The sequence below is a fragment of the Chrysoperla carnea genome, chromosome 4 (genome assembly GCF_905475395.1).
Source record: "Chrysoperla carnea chromosome 4, inChrCarn1.1, whole genome shotgun sequence".
NCBI lineage: Eukaryota > Metazoa > Arthropoda > Insecta > Neuroptera > Chrysopidae > Chrysoperla > Chrysoperla carnea.
The window spans coordinates 58,151,100-58,167,542 of record NC_058340.1 but is presented as its reverse complement, the minus strand read 5'-3'; positions in this window follow the sequence as shown (position 1 = coordinate 58,167,542).

The window sequence follows — 16,443 nt, the reverse complement described above, 5'->3', positions numbered from 1 at the left end:
GCTTCAATTGTCTCTACATGATTAGCATAACATTAATATGACGGATTTTATATTTTCAATATTACGATTTTCATATTTTGATAAATGAAGTTTCGATGATGTAAATATTAAACATTTCAATACTTTCAATAACAATTTTCGTCACTTGAAAGATGGCCTTCAAGCTTCTAAAGGCGAAATAATCCCTAGTTCAAAAAAGTACCATAATAAGTCTCATCCTATAACTGTAAAAAAGGTTCACTCAAGATATTTGATGAAAAAATTAAAAGTCGTTGCGTGCATAATGTCCTAAGAGCAAGAGTTTTTAAAATAAAAGCTGTTGGAACCCTATGTTCAGAGTTCAAATCACCCCTTACACTGAAAGACCTATTTTATGTTTAGGAACCTACAAAAGATCTTCTAAGACTTACTATTAACTCAAATCTAAGGTAACAGCAAACTTTTTTTAAATACTTTTATAGAAAGAGAAAAACTTGCTATAAATGTAACAAACATACAGCAAGACGTACTCGCCAAAATTTTGACACGGTATGAAAATATGAATATTATCAAAGAAAATAAATGAGATCTCTAGGATATTTCGAAAAAAAAAATCGATTTTTCAATTTGTCATTGCCTCACCAAACTTAGCAATGACTAACATACAAAATAAGAGTAATTACTGTTAGCTAATTCATACTGATGATGATTACTTGATAGTCGAAATACGTATTTATATAATACAAGAATTTATCTAGGCAACTGGTTCACAAAAATCGAAATTTATTACGTTATGAAAAGTTTCTAACATGTGTAGCACAGAATGAATCCGTTTCCAGGCACATATTCCAAAACCAAAACTTCTGTTCTAGCATACCATATCACACTCCTGATTATTGACCATTTATATTCAAAAATCTTGTATATAGAGGTTGAAATTGATATAAAGCAAAACCAATGAAAATACAGACATTATATTGTGTTTTCAAGCATAACGTGCCATTTATATTTCTTGCTTGCATACTTGTTGCTTCTATATAAATGATACCATAATAAATAAAGATAACATACATATAAAATATAATATAATAAAAAAAGTACAATATATAAATAAATATGATATATATTTGATGGAAAATATTTGTATAATGTTGATTAACATTTATATCACGAAATTCCAATTACATAAAATTAGTGAATTTTATACATATAATGTTTATATGATGTGGCTTAAAACGTAATATGGTAAAATTATTATCTGATTAGTAAGATTTTCATATGCTAGTTGTTGTAATGCGTTTCTCATCTGACGGTTGTTGGCTTATTATTCATTAATGTAATAGTTTTGGGTTTTAGCAATAAGAAAGTAGGTACTACTGTCATTCGTTTTTGAAGAATATAACTTTAAATGTAGAGCTTCTTAGAAAATGGATTTGATTATTGATTCTGGGAAAATAAAATGATTCTCCATCAATTATTTTGTAAGCTTAGGTAAATAATACGCCACAGGATTTTGTCCTAAATTTGAAAAATTGGTTTATACGTTTCATTAGTATGTCTGATTTACACCAAGAAAGTAATATTAAAAAAAAAACTATTTACTTTATGTATTTTGCATTTTAAAAAACCTATTCAAATTTACTTCTAAAACAGTGTAGAGTGTCATGGCGTCTTGAATGGTATCAAACCGTGACATAAATCATTTTTGTATATGCAAGTTTAAGTTTTTGTATTGTAAGCTTACATAGCCTTTCATATGGCGTGACGTAGTACCTTCAAAGTAGATCTGAATGGTGTTTGCTGTAAAGTTACTGGATTTATAATTTTAAAACATTTATTTAAAAAAAATAATAACAATCCTTATATTTTATTAAAATTAATTTTGTGTTTCGTTATCTACATATCATGATTATTTATTAAAAACTTTTATCCAATCGATTTATTCTTATTGGACAAAAGCCTATTTATTGATTTGTATGTTTTTTTTTTTTTTTAAATCAAACATAATAAAATTTTGGTGAAGTTAAAATTTAGCTAAGCGAATTATGATTTGGCTCTATTTATGCATGGCTACCGACTTATTATTATATATCTTGTAAATGTTATAATTAAAGTGAGATAGATGTATAAAATGGAGATATAAACAAACTTAGACCAGTCTGTATACTTAATGTTCTCGGGCTTGTGGATTTTTTTTGTAAACGAGGAGCATTAAGCTATGACGGATTGTTTGCAAATATGAATGTTTTTATTAATTAAAAGGCTCAGATACTTTTTAGATGTTCTTCGGTAGCAAATGCTCGAACGAGCTTGATGAGGCGGAACAATTAATTCATCATCTAGTAAAAAGATCTATCGTCTCCATTCTTTCAGATGCATGTCTACAATATTTAGTAAGAAAAAACAATTGTTTGCTACCAAAAATGAATTTTTTTTCATCATAGTTTATCATTGATAGATTTTATTAACTATTGAAATATAATTTGTATTTGATAAATATTCTAAGAGAATGAAATATTCTAATAGAATGATAAAAAAGAACTAACGGGTACTTAAATATTTGTGGTATCTGTAAAAAAGCATTCACGTAAAAATGGCTATAATTTTTATATTATTCTTAATTCGTGTCTCAATGTACCTTCTATTGCAATCTTTCAGTTAAAATGATATTTTTTTTAAATTGGAATTTAAACAAGTGAAAACAAACAATTGACTGAGTTAACTGGTAAAATACCGTGTATAGACTGTGTTGATTACAATGTCACATTACACATACATACATGTCACACACACTTAACTGATATTCCCATATAATACATACTATATAAGTTGCGCCTAATTTGCGCTCTCACGGGTAAACAGTGATGTTTACGAAAAATTATTTCAAACAAATGTTCTATCTCTAACGGTTTATAAAATGGACTCAAAACCCATTTGACCTATGTTGCCCATTTACGAATTCGACCTCACTTTTTATGTTCTGAGCACACTGTACAAATTTCAGCTTGATATCATTTTTCGTATAAAAGAAAATTGTGCTTTATTTTGAATATTAGGCATTGCTATTTCGTTTTGAATAAAATATTTTGAGAATGCCAGATGACTTGACTTAACTTGACTTAATTCGAATTTTTTTGTAACAACTTTTATGAAAAATTGAACTTATTTGGTTATTTCTTTGAATTTATTATAATTTTTGCTTTTTCTTGCGTTCTTTCCTTCGGATTTATAAAAAATTCGGATTTATATATAAACTACGTACGTCAACACTGACTTTAATCATCATCCACCTTTAAGGAATCATTTTCAGTTAAAAAAAAATACTGCAAGAAAAATATGACTTAACATGTTTTTAAAAAGACCAATTCAATTAAAACTTGTGTTAGACCATATGAGATACTTAACTATATAAACTGCTAACTTCGTGGATTAAAATAAAAGTGTTCACATTTATATCGTGATCGGAAATATTCAGGCCTTTTATACTTGATAGTTATTATAGGTCTATATACTTCAATCCCCATTATCTTTCGTCTCTCACCTTAACTTTTGGTATTATATAGAAATACCAATACTGAAAGTTGATGTGTTCATTATTAAACGGCCTAAAGCCAATTTCAAATGGTTATTATATTATGCTTACTATTTACTTTTATGAAGGCTATTCAAAAAAAAAATAAAAAATTATATTTTTATACTTTACTCAGAAATAAGATATTTTTATCAAAATATTTTAAATGAACTTTTAATGGAGTTCAAATTAATAAAACCAAGCTCCGAAAAAACTTTTGTTTCAATCTTAAACGCTATATATAGATACTTAATTATTAAGCAATTCATTGTACTTATACGACAACAAATTACTTCTTTTTGTTTAATTTCTTTGTTCGGTTTTATTACAGTTGTAAATTAATTTCATTTTTTAATTATTTCGTTAATTATTTTCTTTTATAGTACCACGAGATTTATATAAGTAAAGCCAGCGTACATTTTTTGGAATTATTTGTAATAAATCAAAAATATGTGGTAATTGCACCACTAGCTTAAAATTGATGCATATTCGTTTTGGCATGAGACAAAATGTCGATTATTTATATTAATTTTCAGATAAATATTTATACAGGCTGTCCCGTGACTCAAATGGTCATAGTGTCCGATAAATTCCCTGCAGCGTTTTTTCAGAACGATAACTCAAATATGTCGTCATCATGCTTATTGGAAAATACCGCCTTTTCGAGAAAAATCGTAGGGGAAAGTTTGGTAGACTCGTCTAAAGGAAGTCACTCAAGAATGTATGTGTCCAACCCGTGGTGTCTCAAAATGTACTAACAGAAACAAGAAATAACTATTATCACCTACCAATAGTGAATTGTTTAAACACCCTGTTAGTGCTGAAATTTTTTAAGCTTACGAAAAGATGTTTCAAACATTTTTAAATTTCTACCCGAACGTTATATTAATGGTTTGATTTTTTAAATAATAACAGCATTTTATCATGTGGACAATACAAATACTTCACTGTCGGCACCACTTATTACAGTAGGTATCCAATTTTAGTGGAATTCAATTAAAACAGATTTGCCTTAATCACTTATTGCCAAATCCTGGCTATCAAGAAAAATTAAGATATAGATCAAAAGTGTCTTTCTTTCATCCTTAGAAGTGATAATAAATCTAAGAAAAAAATTCGACTTAATTAACTTATTTAAAACAATTCGAACAGGATATGATCATTAGAGATTAAACCGATAACATTCTGATTAAGTGAATTATTGTTGTCAATAATAATTTATAGAAAATATTTTCCTTCTACTGTGAGAGACCGAGAACTTTCAAATGTGTGTAGCCTTTCTTTCTTTCTATTTTGGATAAAAGGCTTGATTTTTTGTATATGAAGTTGACTAAGTCTAGATCAATTCTAAATAAATAAATGGATTCAAAAGTAGACATATTTAACAATGGTTTTATGGGAAAATGGTAGATGAATGATATGTTTTCATAGATTTCTCTAAAACAGTCGGTGAAAATTAAAAAAAAAAAACGAATTAAATTAAAGTAAAACCTTAATAAATTATTGAAAGCAAAAAACCCGTTGTGTCCACCTAATTAAGGATGTATGAGCACGGTAGCGGGGACCCAAATTTAAAAAAAATATTTGTTTTCAATTTTGATAGAGAATTATATTATAACTTGATAATATAAAACTTATAATAAAATTTTTCTATATCTGGAGTAATTTTCAAAATATCGAAAATTGAAAATTTTGTTTAATAATTTAGTTTTCGATATTTCAAAACCCAAGGCAGATATCGAAATTTTTTTTCTTATTTTTCTTCTACATTCATGAAGTTATAACAAAATTTCACTCTAGGATTTCAACCCTAAGTCTAAAATTGCCTTGGCAATTTAAAGTCTAAATTTCTCTCGTCTTTCAACGTTATTATTTGTCTGCAATTGGGAGGGAAGTTTTAACAAAAAAGTTCTACAATGGTCAACATTTTCAGAGGAAAGTACATATTTTTAGGAACCGTGTATGATGAGTAGTTCATAAGTCAAAGTTTTTAATTGTTTGATCGGAAGCTATCGTGCAACAAAAATTTGACTAAACCTATTTTTCTTTTTTAAAAAGTCCTAAAAACACACGTATTTTATTTTAAAACAAGTGAAAACAAACAATTGACTGAGTTAATTGTTGAAATACCATGCATAGTCAGTGTTGATTTCTTTATCACATTACACATACAAACATGTGGCACATACATATCGGATAATCAAGTATAGTACATATTATAAAATTTCCGCCTAATTGGCGCCCTCACGGGTAAACAGTGATGTTTACGAAAAAATGTTTCAAACAAAAGTTGTTTAATTTTTGATAAGGACATTTTTTACATTTAAACTTTTGTTCTATCTGTAACCGTTTACAAGATGGGTCCTACGGACCCAAGACCCAATTGACCTATGATGCTCATTTACGAACTTGACCTCACTTTTTACGTCCTGAGTACGCTGTAAAAATTTCAGCTCGATATCTTTTTTCGTTTTTGAGTTATCGTGTCCACAGACGGACGGACGGACAACCGGAAATGGACTAATTAGGTGATTTTATGAACACCTATGACAAAATTTTTATCCTAGCATCATTATTTTTAAGCGTTACAAACTTGGGACTAAACTTAATATACTATGTATATTTCATATATACATGGTATAATAATTTAAAAACATTCTAGATGTCTTAAAATGTAAAGGTGTGACAAAAGTTTTGATTTCTATTCTGAGGATGAATATAATAAATTTTTAACAGAAATTTAAAACTTAAAAAAAAATCATGCAATTTTTTAAGAGGGATAAATAAATAGTTGACACATTTCTTCATCAGCCACTGACATCTTTAACTAATCACTATAATAATAATCCTGCCGAATAGTGTCGGCATAGTTCAAAGTACTATGTAGTCCTTTGTGATCACTATTGACTATATGATTTCCTATATGAAGTTATTTTTTGTTCATTCTATACGCATCAGTAATAAAGTTTTTAAAGTCAAAGACACCGATTGTAAGTTTGTTAACATCTTTATAATATAAATGAAAGGTAATTACGTTTATAAAATACTTTAAAAAGACTGTTTTTTTTTTTGTATGAAAACGAATATTATTACATAGTGTTATTTATTGAAAAGTTTTGTTTATTACAACCATATTTAATGTTTCAGAGAAAGAAAAAATTTTGAATTATATTAGAGTAATCAGCTTATCATATATGCTAGTAAAGAAGACTAAGGGTAATGTGAAACTACATTTTGAAAGCAAAGAAAGTTGTGCTACCTGCTTAGTCCTTGAAAAACTGCAAAATTTTCGGACTCTTTTCAGATTTTGCAGTTTAGTTCAAATGGAGGATTAACTTTCTAATTTCAAGTGTTATTCTATCTCTAACCGTTTAGAATCTAAATTGGCTAAAGCAACACGAAGAACTAAGTCCAATCTGATGTCAGAATATGATGTCCCTCTATCAAAGTCTACAATTTATGTTCAAGATATTTTTTGGTTGGTTAAATACAAAACGAACTATTGGCCGTTATAGATTAAAATGACCCACCCTGTATCTATACTGCAAGTTATGACAAAGTTTTTGGTATCAAGAAAATGGTTCATTGCCTTCTTGTTAAAAAATAAACACAACAAGTGAAAATAAACAATTGACAGAGTTAATTGTTGAAATACCATGTATAGACAGTGTTGATTACTCTGTCACATTACTATACAATTGTACATACTATACAATTTGCACTCTCACGGGTAAACAGTGATGTTTACGAAAAAATGTTTAGAACAAAAGTTATTTATTTTTTTATAAGGAACATTTTTTATATTTAAACGTTTCTTCTATCTTTAACGGTTAACAAGATGGGTCCTACGGTCCTCCAAATCCCAATTGACCAATGTTCCTCAGTTACAAACTCAACCTCACTTTTTACGTCCTAAGCAAGCTTTACAAATTTCAGCTTGATATCTCTTTTAGTATTTGAGTAATCGTGATGACAGACGGACAGACAAACGACAGATAGACAGACAACCGGAAATGGACTTATTAGGTGATTTATGAACACCTTTACCAAAATTTTGTTCGTAGCATCAATATTTTAAGCGTTACAAACTTGGGACCAAACTTAGTATGCCTTGATATATTTCATATACATGGTATAAAAATATGCATTCAGATATGTGTGTATATTTGCATTTGTATACATAAGATGTATAAGTATTATGTACAGTTACACGTCTGTTGTCACAAATAAGTAGCAGCAAATTTTTATAAACTTATCTCTAATGGACATTCTACCGTAAAGTCCTTAATCTTACCTCTAATCGGTAAAAGATTTCTAAAATACCTTTGTAAAAGCAGAAAATTGCTATATTTTACATAATGCTTACTTCAATCCGTTTGCCACTTGTCACTCTTATCTCAATCTTTTTCCGGTGCCAGGTTCTATTCACAGAAGCATAATTTAAGTATAATGGGGCATGTTCAGTCAGTGTCGAAGTTTCTATTATCTAGGTATAAGCCCAATAAATATATTCAACATATAAGAGCAATAGGAAATTAATCATATAAACAAGTGAAATTTCTTTAGGATATGACCACTACACTTATGCACCTGACAATTTATATTGCCGACAAAAAAGTGATTGACACAGCAAAAAATAAAGGAAATAAATACTCTTAATGAATGGCTACCATGTATTTTATTCAAAAGAAAAGAACATCATGTCATGCGTTTTTTAAATTGTTCGTGAATATCCCTTCAAAATAAAAGAAAATTGTCAAGTAATGCGGGCAAATTGTTTTTGTACTTCATAATATTTTTTATCTGTGTTATATAATTATTAGAACAATAAAACGAAAAATCTAGGGTTAACGCTATACAACCTCCATGTACACGCTCTTTATAACTTAGTAAATATCGAGAATGTCGCTATCCATGTCACTGCCTGTCTGTTTATCCGCTAATTTCTTCTAAACTACGTAACAGAATTTTTAACTGTTATCACCTTCATGTTTGTGTGAATAATAAATTCTAATTCATACTTGAGGGTAAACCGAGTTGGTTGTACCTACTTGGAGGTGCGAAAATTTTACGTACTTTTGGCCCATTTTGATCGCTGCAGAGATCGCTTCATACGCGATAAAAATTCATACGCGATTCGATTTGTAAGACTCAAAATTAAACAATCAAACTTTATTATGTTTATGGTCTTTATACATGGTTTTAAAAAAATTGCTTAAACAGACCATCTTTTGGGATGAATTTATCCCTGTTCAAAATGGGAGGGACTATTTTATTAATTTTAAGAGGCTTATTGTCTAGTTTTGTAACTATGCTCCTTATCGCACGTTCTGATTTTCACCTAGGTCATATAGGAAACTAAAACTTCAAGCAATTCAGCTTGCCATGAATTTTAACAGTATGCAAACATATTTTTATAATTTGTTAATTTGTATTTTTTGTCAAAATTTGTTTCTGACATAACAAAATGACTTGTGAAAGTGAGTTATCAGAAATTAAAGATAATAGAGATAATTTAAGTACAAAGGAATTTTATGTAATACATTTTAAATATCCTGATCAAACCAAATGTCGGAAATTTAAGCACATATTGGGTTACTACTAAATCAGAAGCATATTACAATTAATTCATACATTTTAAAAGAATAAAACAAGTACATATTTGACTTCTAAAATTAATGCGGGAAATTTTCAGATAAATATCGTGTAAATAAAGAAATCAGCGCCACATTTATAATGTGCGAAGGTAAAGATCAGTCACGTAGACTACGAGAATCGTCGTACCAGTTTGAAAATCGTATAGTTTCGAGAACAATTTTCTACTTCGTATAAAAAGGAATATTTTAATGTTTCTTACTATCCAAAAACTAGGATCCATACCTACATATAGAGGCTATGTAGCCTTGCAGTTCTACCAAATATTTGAAACAAAGATATCCAATACAGTTTTATACATATTTAATTTATACGTATATTCTTTCTTATATTTTCATGAGGTATTATTTTAATATACATATAATATTCTATACACTATATATAGTAGAATTTTAACGCTTATCAGATTTCTGATTATATACTTGAAACCAGTAGAAAGAACGTGCAACACAGGTATATTAGGTATATACAAGTGGAGGTATATACATGTGTATATAATATACACTTAGAGGCTTATATACAGTTGTTTAAAAAGTCCTGTAACAACCAAATTACTCAAGCATATCAGAATATATAGATCTCACTATCACAGATAAAAATAATGTTTATTTGATAGTAGGTCGTTTCAAGTTTAAAGGCTATTTGGGCTAATAACGATTATAGTGTCCGAAAATGTTAGTTTTTACATGCTGAAATGAGAGAATTTCCACTTCAATATACGCCCTTCATGAAAATGCATTAATAACTTAAATTTTTCACGTCGCCTCTTCCAGAATAATTCTATTTTGTGGTGTATTTTAGAATTCTATCAAGAGGATTTTCTCTTTTAGAATTGTCAATAAAAACCATTTTTAAATATTTAAATCAATAAATATTATATTTATTAATATGAATCCTTTTGGATATTTTGGATTGTACATTTCATAAAGATTATTAAAAACTTTGGCTCATTTTTCATCGCTGCAAAGAGCGTTATCCAAAAAATGGGTTTGAACTGGTAAAATGTAAAAAAAAAGTTCAAAGGATACTCGATTCGCATGAATCAAATTAGACAATAAACTGTTCAAATTAAAAAAAAATTTTTTTTATGATTTTTATATAGGTTTCTAAAATTTTAAAAATATACATCAATCATTTTTTGGAGTGAATTTATCCCTTGTGCCTAGTGTCACAAAAAAGGGGATGGGATAGTTTCCTAATTTTTAGGTTTTTGGATTTATTTTCTTATTCTGGTTATAACGATCCAAAAAAGATTTGGTTTTTATAGATCGGTCACGTAGACAACGAGAAAAACGCATTTAGACTATAAATACGTTTCTAATTTCTATGATACTAGGGAACATTTTTATGTAAAATTAGATTTTTTGAAAAATTTAAATGAAAAAGTCTCATTAAGTTAGGCATAGTCCAGTAACTTTATACATCAGAGTTTGTTTCAAATCCGGTACTTTTGCAGACTTGTTTATGATGTTGGCCCAATGAATAATCCAAGTTTGTAGCCTAGAGCGGCGAACAAAACTTTGTCAGAAAAAAGAAAACGTGAAAATTTCGGTTTTTTTCAGATTAACGAGCGGTTACGAAGAATCAGGGTAAAAATTCATTCAGAACGATGGAATATTGCAAAAAATTGCGAAGTTCGAAAAAATGATAAATGATAAACTTTGAAAGGCTTTATATCGGAAACTATTGAGTTTCTAAAGACAATTCAGTTTAGTTTAGCAATTTTAGTCTATTTTAAAATCGCCCTGAAAAGGTACTAGTAATAACTAGTCTTTTAAGGTTATAATCGCCAAAATTTGAAAAAAAATCTGAAATTTTCACGGTTTTTTCGATTTTTTACAAACATATATATCAGCGTTCGAGGACACAAATTTGGATTACTCATTTTACGAACATCATAAACAAGCCTGAAAAAAGTTAGAATTACTGGATTTGACGCAAACCACCACGTACTTTCAGGCGACAAGGTTACTGGATTATCAGTGACGTTTTACTGTATTGAAGTGTAAATGGAATTTTGATTAGTTCTTTATATATAAACACATACAAATATACATATTTCATACAACTGTCTACAAAAGCTGATGTCTCTATTTCGTTTCGATTTTGTATAATACAATATATAGATCTGTTCACACTAACACTATGGTCAATAATTTCATATCGTTTGCCATTATAGACTACGACCCACATGTAGAAGTAAACATTTTGATACCCTTTTTGCCTTTGAGGATACATGAAGGCAAGCTATTAATACATTGAAGGCAAGTAAGGTCGTTTTCTCGGTTAATATTACTGTCATAGAATCAAAAAACAAGACAATGTCTGTGTCTTTTAATATGCTTATAAAGTAAGCTTATGTTGTAGGAAATAGTCTTACATTTTTTCAACAAAATGTTTGGTTTTCGTATTATTCGTGTAAAACCTGCCAAGTTTGGGGTTTCCCACGTGCTAATAAGTGGAAAAAGTACTTGTCCTTAGAAGTCGGAAGCAATCGGTCAATTTTAATGCTAGAATCTGACTTAAAAAATTTATATGTGTAAACTATCATTTTTGCACATTTTCATCTGAATTTAAATGAGGAAGTTTTCAAGATTGAAAAGTGTTACCTTTGCCCTGGTATGGTTCCCCCTTTCCAACAACTCGATATTGAAATTTTCTTTTTGTAATAAAAAAAAGCTGTTATTACTCAATTTAGCAAGTCTTAAGGTAATTCTTAACATCTACTCAAAATTTTATTTCTTGCATAAAAAATTGGGTTTACAGTATGTAGGGAAGAGATAAGGAGCTGTAGCAAAAGTGTGAGGTTTAAATGAAGTGCTCAACGTAACAAGACTAAGATAAAGATCTTAACAAGTTGTTAGAGAAGGATAGAGAAGTTCATACCAAATACTTTTTGCTACACTATCACCATTCTAGCCACTTTATTTACTACTATTTTGGGACACTTTTTGAATGAAACAGTCATAAAAGAGTGCGATCCTTTACTTCTAAGCTCCATAGTTTACGGACATTCTACCTTTAAATTAAGTTTTTTTTTGTATTCTTAAAATGATATTAGCTAGCTGGTTAATAGGTTAGCTGTACAAACCAATGTAGAGTTCTTTCATTATTGCGACGGTTTGAATAAGTAACTCTCGTTAACTAGATAATGTGTATCAACCTTTATAATTTTGTTCAAAGTGGTCCATTATAATGACCAGCTGACCTTGAGTGTTTACCTAGCTCGATTTACGTATATTATACAACTGAGAGGAGTAAGTAATACACATGCCTAATACGTACATACACGTTACCTATACTACAGGGTGCGGTAAAAAAGTGTCCGATTTTGGAAACGCTGTAAAAGAAAAACCTATCAATTTTTTCAAATTATTTTCAACTACCAAACATTATACAAAAGCATTTATGGTATTTCGATACCGTAAGAATTAAAATGATACTGAATATCGATTAGTGACTCTTTTATACGATATCGAATATCGATTAATCACTCTTTTATACGTCTTTTGTGAAAAATTAATGTACGGCTTATGAGAATTTAATTATCAAAGTCAGTTTTTTCACCAAAAAAACTGTGTCTGTGTGTTTGTCTGTCTGTGGCACCGTAGGGCCTATTCGGATGAACCGATTTTAATTTTTTTTGGTTTCATTTGAAAGGTAATTTAACGGAGAGTGTTCTTAGCTATGTTTCAAGTGCAAGCTTGGGGTTTCGTACCCAAAAAGCTAAAAAATTGGCGATGATCTTCAAAATCGATTCAGTTTGGAAAAGGCATGATATATAATTTAAGCATATAAATAATTACTATGGAAATGAATGGTCAATACACCTGGCTCAATTCATTTCGAAAAGTGAAATTGTAAAATAATTAGGTTATTGAAAACAATAATTCAAAAAAACAAAGTCAACTCAAATATTTCAATTTCAATTTAAATATTTCCTAAAATTTGTCCCAAAATATGATAGCTCTCTAAGTATCTTTTTCATCTCATCTGATGTACTTGTATCTGTACATCTTTGTGTTTCTCAGTCGCATCGTAAACGGTCGAACCGACTTCATTGAGAACATTTTATAGCTAAGTTTCCAAAAAGCGGTTTACAAGGAATAAATGGCATTTGTCGAGGGTTTTTTAAATTTTGTAACTTTCACTTGTAAGATAGTAAAAAAATTATTAGGAACAATTGATTTTGTTTTACAACGTTTTCAAAATCGCACACTTTACTGTCCAACCCTACACTTCTTTCTTTCAAATCGAAAGACAATTCAAGAGATTTGTGGAAGAAATAAATACAGAGGTTCACAACAACGATTGGTAAAAAAAACACAGTTTAAATGAAAGAAATAAAAAGAAAAACAAAAGGTTAATCCATTGTAAACGTAGTGAGTAAGATTATGTTTTTTTTTAAGTTGAATACTTCTCCCCACTACCATATAATAATGAATATATGTATGGATGGATATTCTTTTTGTTGTTTTATTTATAATACAAGAAGAAATTGTTGTGGACACGATTATCCAGATTTGTTTAGATCACGCCTTAGGTGTCTGCTATACATTATTTCATATGTCTTGTATATGGATGCTGTATTATAATACAAACTGTAATTTTATACGAGTGCTATTTGAATGCATTTCTCTTTATTTGGTAAATGTTTTTTTTTTGTTTTGCTAATGCTAGGTGCAATCTGCAACTTTGCAGTTTTGAATTTTGAAGTCATAGCCATTTATTACAAACAAAATATATTAGCAATCATTCAATTAAGGATGTACGTCGAGCACCATGGCAATTTTATATAAGAAGCTTGATTTTTGTTTTATATGAAGTTGGATTAAGTCTAAATCAATTATGAAAATCTTAGTGGGGGGGGGGGGGATTACCCGTTTATTTAAATTAATAAATGACTTCAAAGGAAGCATTTAACATTGGTCTTATGGTAAAATGGTTGATGGATGATATGTTTTCATAGATTTCTCCAAAACTAGTCGGTAGAAATTAAAGAAAAAACTATTTAAATTAAAGTTAAAACATTAATAAATTATTGAGAAAGAAAAAACCGTCATGCCCGACTAATTAAGGACGTATGAGCACGGCAAAATATATATTTTCAATTTTGATGGCGAATTATGTTATAACTTGACAATATAAGACGAAAAGTAAGAAGAAAATTTTTCGTTATCTAATTATTTAGCTTTCGATATTTGGAAAATCATGGCAGATATCGAATATTTTTATTATTATTTTTCGTCTACATTAATGAAGTTATAACAAAATTCATCATCAAAGTTGAAAATAAGGTACAAATAATTTCAACCCTAAATTTTAAATTGCCGTGGTGCTCGTACTACCTTAAGAAAGTGAATTATATTATTTAGGTAGAATGTTCATTATAGCTCAAACAGACGTCCACACATAATACTTATACATCGTATGTATACATATACAAATTATACACATACAGCTGCATATTTATAAATTGTTTTTTGTGTTTAACTTTTTAACAAGACTTGCAAGAACCGCTTTCTTGGTACCAAAAAAAGTCATAAATTAAGGAATTATTTTTTGAACACAATTTTGAAATGTTTTAGTTTCAAAAATGTTTCTTATAATAAAAATAACAACTTTTGTTTGAAACATCTGTTCGTTAACGTCACTGTTTATCTGTGATGGCGCAAATTAGGACAAACCTTTGGTATCCATTTTCTCCAAAACTAAAAAAGATAGAGTTGAAAATTTGCAGGTAGCTTCGACTACTGGTCTTGTGAAACATTCTCGAAAAAACAAAAAAAATTCTAGAAAATACTTTCGAAAACCAAATAAATGGCGCAAGAAAGACAGCCATTATTCTGTTGGTTTTGTAAACTCATCTAATTTATAAATCAATAATCCAAGCACTGGTAGGTATAATCCAAACAAATTTCTATACAAAGTATTTCAACAATTAACTCAGTCAATTGTTTGTTTTAAAGTAAGTTTTGTTGCAAACAAACAATCCACCGCTAGGTTAATTAAAAAAACCAAAATCTGTTTTATTTTACAATTCGGACTGTCCGTGTGCCGACGGTTTACTGAAATATTCTTTAATAATCATTTCAGAAAGACTACAAAAGCACTTTCGTCGAATTTAATCCTCTGTATCTTTTCTTTTGATACGGTATTTTTCTATTAGCTTGGGACATCTAGTATATACTTGCATATGTAGTCTCTTTTGTAGTCTCTTTCAATCGATCAGATTTCAATTTGGATCCATCCTAATTTCACGAAATGATTATGAATAAAAAAAACTTTTAACAAAAAGAAAACCGACTTCAAAAGAAAAACTTTTCAAAACCAAATGAATATGCACTAATAAGTAAAAAAATAACGATAATATAATGTAGTTAAAATAATTGTTATTTTTGGAGTCGGTGTCAACCGAGGAAACTACAGAACAGTTTGCTACATTAGCTTGGCTGACACCGACTCCAAAAATAACAATAATTTTAACTTCATTATATTATCGTTATTTTTTTACTTTTTAGTGCATATTAATTTGTTTTGGGAAGCTTTTATTTTGAAGTCGGTTTTCTTTTTGTTAAAAGTTTTTTTATTTTGTGATTTTTAGTGAATCTGAAATACACTAATTTGTCACTAAAAAAAGAATCATCGAAATCGGTTGGCGTGATATTGAGTTATTCGTCCTCTTGTCGTGCATACTTAATGCAAATTTTAGACATTTATGGTTTTCTCATGGATGCCGTTGTCAGCACTGGACTAAAATGAAATGGGACCACACGGGAAGCACCAGCTTTCAAATAGATAAAAAATCATCAAAATCGCTTCACCCAGTTGAAAGTTTTGAGGTAACAAAAAAAAAAAAAAAAAAAAAAAAAAATCGAATTGATAACGTCCTCCTTTTTTGTTTGAAGTCGGTTAAAAAGGTATTCAATTACATGGAAAAAATGACTTTTTGGAAAAGGGTGATGTTAAATGAAAACACAAAACATTTTTAATAAATAACAAATAATATTTTCTTATTTTCAAATAATAAAAAAGAAATCGTATAAAATGCATTGAATAACGTATAATACAAATAATAAAATTATAAATAATAATTTCTATATATAAAAAATTTGTACAAATTTTATTACCTTCTTAATTAATTAATTAATTAAATAATTATGAATTTTTTTTCCTTTTTATTCAACAGAAAAATTATTCTACAGTCATTCAAAACACAAAAAACACGTAAAGAATTT